The sequence below is a fragment of the Dipodomys ordii genome, unplaced genomic scaffold (genome assembly GCF_000151885.1).
Source record: "Dipodomys ordii isolate 6190 unplaced genomic scaffold, Dord_2.0 Scaffold135, whole genome shotgun sequence".
NCBI lineage: Eukaryota > Metazoa > Chordata > Mammalia > Rodentia > Heteromyidae > Dipodomys > Dipodomys ordii.
In genome coordinates this window covers 4,975,550-4,984,449 of record NW_012267351.1, presented here as the reverse complement: position 1 = coordinate 4,984,449, position 8,900 = coordinate 4,975,550, and positions in this window count along the sequence as shown.

The window sequence follows — 8,900 nt, the reverse complement described above, 5'->3', positions numbered from 1 at the left end:
TAACCACCAGAAAACCGGAAGTGGCACTGTGGCTCAAGTGGTAGAGCACTTGCCTTGAGCTAAAGAGCTCAGGGACAGTGCCCTGGCACAGAGTTCAAGCCCCACGACGGACAAAAAAACAAAACAAAACAAAACACTAGCCTTGAGCAAAAAAGCTGAGACAGTGCCCAAGCCCTGAGTTCAAGCCTTATGATCCACCAAAAAAAAAAAAAAGTCCGCACTTAGCATTTCAGAACTACAAGGAGAAATACAGGACATCCTAAAAATCTCCCTTAAATAAATAAATAAATAAAAAGCCAGGCCCTGGTGGTGCATGGCTGTAATACTCGCTACTCAGAAGGCTAAGAGCTGAGGATCACAGTTCAAAGCCAACTGAGGCAGAAAAGTCCATGAGAATCTTATCTCCAGCTAGCCAGCAAAATACAATGCTGAAGGCATGGCTCAAGTGGTAAGAGCACCAAGCAAACCAGAGAGAGAGAGAGAGATCCTGAGTTCAAACCCCAATATCACTAAAAGAAAAAAAGGAAAGAGATTCTCTGATCCATCTCATCTGATAGTAGATAAAAGTCTCAGTTCCCTAGGGAGTCCTGCCCGCCAGCCTTGAGGATGGAATGCTGAGGAACTGAATGGACAGGCCTGCTGGGCTTCTCCACTCTTCTATCAGCGTTAATTACATCACAGCTTTTGTCCAGTCACCTTTCTACATGGCTGTTTGTGCACAATGAAGTCTCAAGAACATTTTTTTTTTAAAAATGCTGGGTGCTGGTGGCTCACACCTGTCATCCTAGCTACTCAGGAGGCTGAGATCTGAGGATGGCAGTTCAAAGCCATGCTGGGCAGATATATCTGAGAGACTCTTATTTCCAATCAACTTCCCAAAAGCTGGAAGTGAAGTTGTAGCTTAAGAGGTAGAGTGCTAGCATTAAGCACAAAAACTCAAGAGGCAGTGCCCTGGCCTGGAGTTCAAGCCCTAGGGCACGCACACACACACACACACACACACACACACACACACACACACGAGGGGCAGAGGGAGAAGATGCTCTGGTCTCTAGCAGTTTGGTGGGTGATCATCCCTTTTATGAGCTGGAAAATCTTGGGGGAGGGGCGGGGGGGGGACAGTTTGCATAAGCTCAGTTTGAGTCATCCAGGGTGTGACACTCTGACTAGTCTGGCACCAATCACCCTCTCCAACCTGTTTCTGCAGTCACCTACCCACCCTCCTTACCCTGTCCCCTCTTCCTCTGTCTGTCTCTGTCTGTCTGTCTGTCTGTCTGTCTCTCACACACACACCCCCCACATGCCTTAGCAGCCTGCGGAGTTCCTGGTTATTACATAGCTCAAATGGCATGTCGTCTGAGTACTTCTGATTGTCCCAACCAGTGTTCCCTCCTTGGAGCACCAAGCTGGCTCCCAGCTGGCCGTCCAGCCCTGGGTGCCTCCTGCCACAGATCTGCCTCTGGTCTGTGCTCTTCTCCCCACCAGGAGATCCTTTCCAGAACATAGGACCGGTCACGTATTAGCTTTTATATGTTTCTCTTTGAAAGGAATAGTGTCCGGTTTGCTAATGGCTGGCTTGCTGGACACAGCCTGGAAGGCTTTGCCCGGAGATGACGCTGGGAGCCCAGTGGGCGGTGTGGGGTGGGGCTGGAGGGTTGGGAAAAGTGACAGCGTCACAAATGGAGGTGACAGGGACCAGAAGTCTGATGAATTACTTTGGGGGTGGGGATGGCCTCGCTGGGCTCTGGAGGCATCATACCTGTCATCCTAGCTACTAAGGAGCTCTGAGGGTGGCGGTACGAAGCCAGCCTTGGCAGGAAAGTCTGAGACTCTTATCTCCAATGAACTACTCAAAAACCGGAAGTGGTGCTGTGGCTTAAGTGGTAGAGCTCTAGCTTGGAGCACAAAGGGGCTCAGAGACAATGCCCAGGCCCTGAGTTCAAGCCTCACAACTGACCAAAAAACAAAACAAACAAAAAAAGCAGGAGGTCTGCTTATTAAAGCATTCCACTTTTACTAGTGGAACTCCTCTGTCAATTCCTTTTTTGCATTGGTTATTTGCAAGATAAGAGTCTAGCTTTATGTGCAGGCTGGCCTGGACTGCAATCATCCTATCCATGTTTTTCTTTGCTGGTAGGAAGAAAGGCATACAGGCATGCCCTGTAGTATTTAACTACAGCTTAAGATGAAGTCTGTCGGGGCTGGGAAGGTGGCTCAGTGGTAGAGCGCTTGCCTTGCATGCATGAGGCCCTGGGTTCGATTCCTCAGCCACCACATAAGCAGAAAAAGCTGTAAGTGGCATTGTGGCTCAAGTGGTAGAGCGCTAGCCTTGAGCTGAAGGACAGCGCCCAGGCCCAGAGTTCAAGCCCCAGGACCAACCAAAATATCACTGGGAAAACCTCCAGAAACATTTCACTGCTTCTTCCAGCTCTTTACTCTGCGTGTGTGTGTGTGTGCGTGCGCGTGTGTTTTACTGGGGCTTGAACTTAAGACCTTAGCCCTGTCCCTTAGCTTTTTGGCTCAAGGCTAGCACTCTACCACTTGAACCGCAGCCCCAATTTCCCCTATTTGCTTCTCACTGACTTTCCTTAGCCAGGCTGGCTTCAAACGAGGATCCCCAAATCTCAGCCTCCTAAGTAGCCAGGATGACAGGCGTGAGCCATTAGCACCTGACACTATAGACAATTTGTTTTTAATTTAGATGACAATGGTGTAGTGGAAAAAAAAAAAAAAGACCACCAAGAAGCAACAGAAAGAAAGCCCAAGCTCTTGTGAGCAACACGAACGCGATTGTCTCTGTCTCCACTGTCACAGCCACACAGAAGGTTCTGTACAGACTGTGCGGTCTTATTGTCTGGCCCCAGGGAAGTTTCTAAGGCCCACTATGTTAAGCTCTGGGGACACTAGCACATTGTGACATTTTACCAAAAAATTTCCAGTTAGGGGGAAAACAAAAAAAAAAAAAAAAAGGATTCTTTTGCCCAGGAAATTCTAGGGTTGAAGAACAAAGATTGGAAAAGGAAGACGTGAGAAACAAACACTGCAGTATGCATAAAGAACAAAACAAAGCCCGCTCTTCCTTCTCCCCTCCCGCCCCAGCCTCTTCCCACTGAGAGAGAATGTCTCAAAAGTTTGTGCTTTTTTTTTCTTTTTTGGTACTGGTCCTGTGCCTTGAACTCATAGCTGGGTTACTCAAGACTAGCTGGAGCTTTTGGGGGGGCTTCATTTGAGAGAAGAGTTTCCTGCCTAGGCTGGTTTTGAACCGTGATCTTCTATCTCAGCCCCCTGAGTAACTAGGCTTACAGGTGTGGGTGATTGGTGACTTTGTGCTTCTGAGATTGCATGGAGGAAAACACTCCAAATTCTATCTGTCTTTTGCTTTTCCTGGCTCTGGCTTTGGCCATTCTGTCTAGAATTGAAAACCTGCAGAGTGGGGCTGGGAAGGTGGCTCAGTGGTAGAGCGCTTGCCTTGCATGCATGAGGCCCTGGGTTTGATTCCTCAGCACCACATAAGCAGAAAAAGCCGGAAGTGGCGCTGTGGCTCAAGTGGTAGAGCGCTTGCCTTGAGCTGAAGAGCTGAGGGACGGCGCCCAGGCCCAGAGTTCAAGCCCCACAACAGACCAAAAAAAGAAAGAAAGAAAAGAAAAAGAAAACTTGCAGAGTTAGTGTAGATTCTTTTGTTGTTGTTGAGCTCTTCAGCTCAAGGCTAGCACTCTACCACCTGAGCCACAGCGCCACTTCCAGCTTTTTCTGCTTATGTGATGCTGAGGAATCGAACCCAGGGCCTCATGCATGTGAGGCAAGCACTCTACCACTGAGCCACCTTCCCAGCCCTAGTGTGGATTTTTTTGTGCTGCTACCCACACTATGTTCACAGCCATTCAATCAAACTGTAAGAAGGTAACGGGAAGTCTCCATTCAGAAAGTATTCTAGAGGGAGGCTGGTGGCTAATGCCTGTCATCCTAGCCACTCAGCAGGCTGAGAGCTGAAGACTGCAGTTCAAAAGCCATCCAAGGCAGAAAATCCCAGGAGACTATAATCTTCAATGAACCAGCAAAAGCCAGCAGTGGAGCTGTGATAGAGTGCCAGCCTTGAGTGAGAGCAACAGGACAGCACCCAGGTCCTGAGTTCAAGCTCCAATATAGCACGCACACGCACACGCACACACATACACACACACACACACATATCTAGGAATGCATTCCTCTCCACTGCATCTAGCACTGGAATTGTGAGACTCAAGCTGTTCCGTAATACATCTCCAGTTCTCTGTACCTGAGAATACAATCCAGTGTGTAGATCTCACACCTAAAATTCTAACTTCTCAGGAGGCTGAGTTCTTAGAATCACTATGTAGAACCCAGCCTGGACAGACAAATCCTTGAGACTTCTTCTCCAATTAGCTAGCAAAAAGCCAGAAGAAGCTGGGCAAATGGGTGGCCCTGGCCTCTGATCCCTAAAAACTGAGGAGACTGAGATCTAAGGATGGAAATTCGAAACCAGCCTGGACAGGAAAGACTCTAAGCTCCAATTAGCCACCAAAAATCCAAAAGCAGAGTTCTGACTCAAGTGGTAAAGCAAAGAAGCTCAGGGGCAGTGTTCAGGCCCTGAGTTTAAGCCCTAAGACAGACATAAAAGCCAGAAGAGAAAGTGCCACTCAAATGGTAGAAGATTAATCTTGAGTGAAAAAGCCAAGCAAGGATGTCAAGCCTTGAGTTCAAGTCCTAGCACTGACGCACAAACACGCACAAAGCCAAAGTGATGACAGGCACTCTTAGGTGGCAAACTGTTGCCATTTCATCATTATCAATAGTTATCAAGTATCTATAGTTATCCCCCAATTGATGACACAACTTCTTCCTCTTAGGCACAGGTAGCTAAACATAGATTCACCTGTCTTTATTTGATTGGAGTTTCATATGATTAATGGCTTCATCTACAGACCCCAGAAAGAAAGTTCATCTTCCCATTTCTTGCTCCTTGTCCAATGTCACAAACTATTACAAGCGGAGCTGTTGATCAAACCCTTCACTATTTACACTTTCCTTGTTAATCTCAAAGCAGCAAGCCAGCAGACCACTTTGAGGGACCACCTTTATTTCTTTTATTTTATTTTGTGTGCTAGTACTGAGGCTTGAACTCAGGGCCTCACAGTTTTGTGCTTAGTTTTTTTTTTTCTTTCTACCACTTGAGCCACACTTCTACTTGCTATCTGTCTGTCTTTAAAGCCAGGACAAGTCAGTATCAAGGGTGAACGCAGTTTGGATTCACATTTCCAAACTCAGGATTGGTATGGATGGAACGTATCAATCGATAGGGTCCTGCCAGACAGGATACCACATCACAAAGAAGGATTGGCTAAAAAGCCCTTCAAAAGCCTAACAAGTGGGCTGGGAAGGTGGCTCAGTGGTAGAGTACTTGCCTTGCATGCCTGAGGCCCTGGGTTCGATTCCTCAGCACAACATAAGCAAAAAGAAAAAAAAACGGATGTGGCGCTGTGGTTCAAGTGGTAGAGCTCTAGCCTTGAGCTGAAGAACAGCACCCAGGCCCAGAGTTCAGGCCCCACAACCAGACCCCCCAAAAAAAACAAAAAAAAGCCTAACAAGTTAGATTGATCCTAACTCAAATATAGACCCACTGTGAAGGAAACTATGAGCCCTCAAATACCTCAGTCTATGTAAAAGACTGGCCAGAATCTTCTCATTTAAACTCATACATTAGCCAAATGATGGTGTCTTGAGCCTGTATAACTAGCTACTCAGGAGACTAAGATCTGAAGATCAAAATTCAAAGCCAGCCTTGGAAGAAAAATCCATGAGACTCTTATCTCGAACTAACCAGCAAAGAAGCCAGAAGTGGGACTGTGGCTCAAGCTGGTAGAGCACCAGTATTGAGCAAAAAACAACAACAAACAAACAAAGGAGCTGGGCACCGGTGGCTCAGGACTGTAATCCTAGCTACTCAGCAGCCTGAGATATGAGGATCACAGACAGAAAAGGCCTTGAGACTCTTATCTCCAATTACCCATGAGAAAACTGAAAGTGGTGCTGTGGTTCAAGTGGTAGAGCACTAGCCTTGAGCTGAAGAGCTGAGGGACAGGGCCCAGGCCCAGAGTTCAAGCCCCAAGACTGACAAAAAACAAAACAAAACAAACAAACAAACAAAGAGCCCTTAACTGGGGCTGGGAAGGTAGCTCAGCGGTAGAGTGCATGTCTTGCAAGCATGAGGCCCTGGGATCGATTCCTCAGCACCACATAAACAGAAAAAGCTGGAAGTGGCCCTGTGGCTCCAGTGGTAGAGCGCTAGCCTTGAGCTGAAGAGCTGAGGGACAGCGCCCAGGCCCAAAAAAAAAGAACCCTTAACTGCAAAAGCATGACAAAAGACAAGGATTGCTCTTTGGGATTCACCCAGCCAGGATACAGTTTTCCAAGTCCGGGGGGACCAGGCCTGCTTGTTATCTACCTAGCAACCAAGCGCTCATGCCTGAACGAATCAGAGGAGCAAGGCCCAGAAATGAATGCCGGAGAGAAAAACTGAGTTGACAGCACTGGTGCACGATGTGCCGCTGGTCACTGAGATTTAGAAATAGAGTCCCTTTGACCTCAGAAAGGACTGGGCAGCAAGCATGAGGAAGAAAGGAGAGGCGCCTCTTGCTCCCCCTAGGCTGGTAAGCAAGAACAAAACCTGATTTGTTCCGGAAGGAAGCCTTCACTACAAAAGCTTGCTATCTGGGCAAAGTCCCTTTGTGGCCACTGTTGAGCCCCATCCCCCTCAGGCCCTTGGAGCCCCCCCCCCACACACACACACAGGGCCTGAGATGACTCTATCCATGATGCACTGGGCAGTCGGGAGAGAGAGGAAGGGGCCGACTGCAGTGGTCCAAGCACAGAAAAAAGGGCTGATGAGCACTACCATGACACAGAACATGACAGTCAAACATAAAGCACTACGCCCCCAGGGGACCTAGACACAATGCTTAAAGACAGGATAAGTTGGTCGGGCTCACGCCTGCAATCCTAGCTACCCAGGAGACTGAGCTCTGAGGATCGTGGTTCAAAGCCAGCCCAGGCAGGAAAATCCGTGAGACTCTGTGTGTGTGTGTGTGTGTGTCATGAGACCTGAACTCAGGGCCTGGGCGCTGTCCCTCAGCTCTTCAACTCAAGGCTAGAGCTCTACCACTTGAGCCACAGCGCCACTTCTGGCTTTCCTGCTTATGTGGTACTAAGGAATCAAATCCAAGGGCTCACGCATGCAAGGCAAGCTCTCTACCACTGAGCCACCTTCCCAGCCCTTCGATGAGACTCTTATCTCCAATAAACCACCAGAAAACTGGAAGTGGTACTTTGGCTCAAGTGGTAGGGCGCTTGCCTTGAGCTGAAGAGCTCAGGGACAGTGCCCAGGCCCAGAGTTCAAGCCCCACAACAACCTAAAAAAAAAAAAAGTGAAGTAGGAAATAAACAGTATATAGTGTAATAGGATTGTAGCATTTTTACTTTATACCAATGAATAATTCAATGCTAAGGACTATCAAGGGAAGCTAACTTACCAGTGGCTCATGCCCATAAATCTAGCTACTCAGGAGGCTAAGATCTGAGGATCACAGTTCAAAGCCAGCTTGGGTAGAAAAGTCTATGAGACTCTTAACTTCAATTAACCACCAAAAAGCTGGAGTGGCGCTGGAGTACAAGTGTCAAAGTACTAGCCTCAGAGCAAAAATGCTCAGAGACAGTGCCCAAGCCCTGAGTTCAAACACTAGTGCTCACATAAAACAAATAACAACAAAATAAACTAGCAAGGCCAAGGGCTTTTCCTTTCCATCTCCTCCAAAGATAAGGTCCTGAGTTACTAACAAATACCATACCTTCTCTACTCTCTCCATGGTATGGAATTTTCCCCTTGCTATAAATAGACATTTTGTATCTGATTTTCCTAATGCTTTGAGCAAACTGCTGGGTCACTGGGAGAATTGATTCAGTGACCTGGCTGGCATCAAAATGAAAAAAAAAAACAGCCAGAGGGGAAACGGGATGATGTTGGAATTCTTGCCCTGGGGTTTGTTCAAACTAGACACTGATCACTTAAGATATTTTAAGCTGAGGATGTTCCGGATGTACCAGTCCAAGCTAGATTCTTAGGGGTTTTATTAGGCATTCGGGACAGTGATTTGAAATAATTGACATTCCAACTTTTGCATGGGTAAGTGAACACAGCAGAGAGACAGATGAGCGCATCTAGTCAGGGCTCATTAATGATGACCCTGGTTAACTTTCTTTGTTTAGTTCAGAGCCCCCGAGGCTGCTGAAGCACTGTCAATAAATTTTGCTTCTCCCAGCAATTCCAGTTCAATACGTGTGTCAGCCCCTGTCTGTTCTTGGTGAGCAATGTCAAACTGAGTTCAAACCACATCCAGTCAGTGATGGGCTGCGGGGGGGGGGGGGAGGCGGGGGGAGAAGGGAGTAAGGTCCCTTGAAGACTCTTCACTGTGAGATCATGGGAAAGATTTTTCAAAGGCTCTAGCCACAAAAACAAAATATAAAAAGCACAACGAAGGGACTGTGACTTTAAAATAGAAAGCATGCCTGATGCTGCTGGCTCATGCCTGTAATCCTCGCTACTCAGGAAGCTGAGATCTGAGGAGCGTGGTTCAAAGCCAGCTAAGGCACAGGAAAATTCCTGAGACTCTTCTCTCCCAATGAACTACCCAAAAAGCCAGAGGTAGAGCTGTGGCTCAAGTGGTAGAGTACCAGCCTTGAGTAATAAAGCTCCAGGACAGCTAGGGACTGGTGGCTTGCACCTGTAATCCTAGCTACTCAGGAGGCAGAGATCTGAGGCTTATGGTTCAAAGCCAGCCCAGGGGGCTGGGAAGGTGGCTCAATGGCAGAGCGCTTGCCTTGCATGC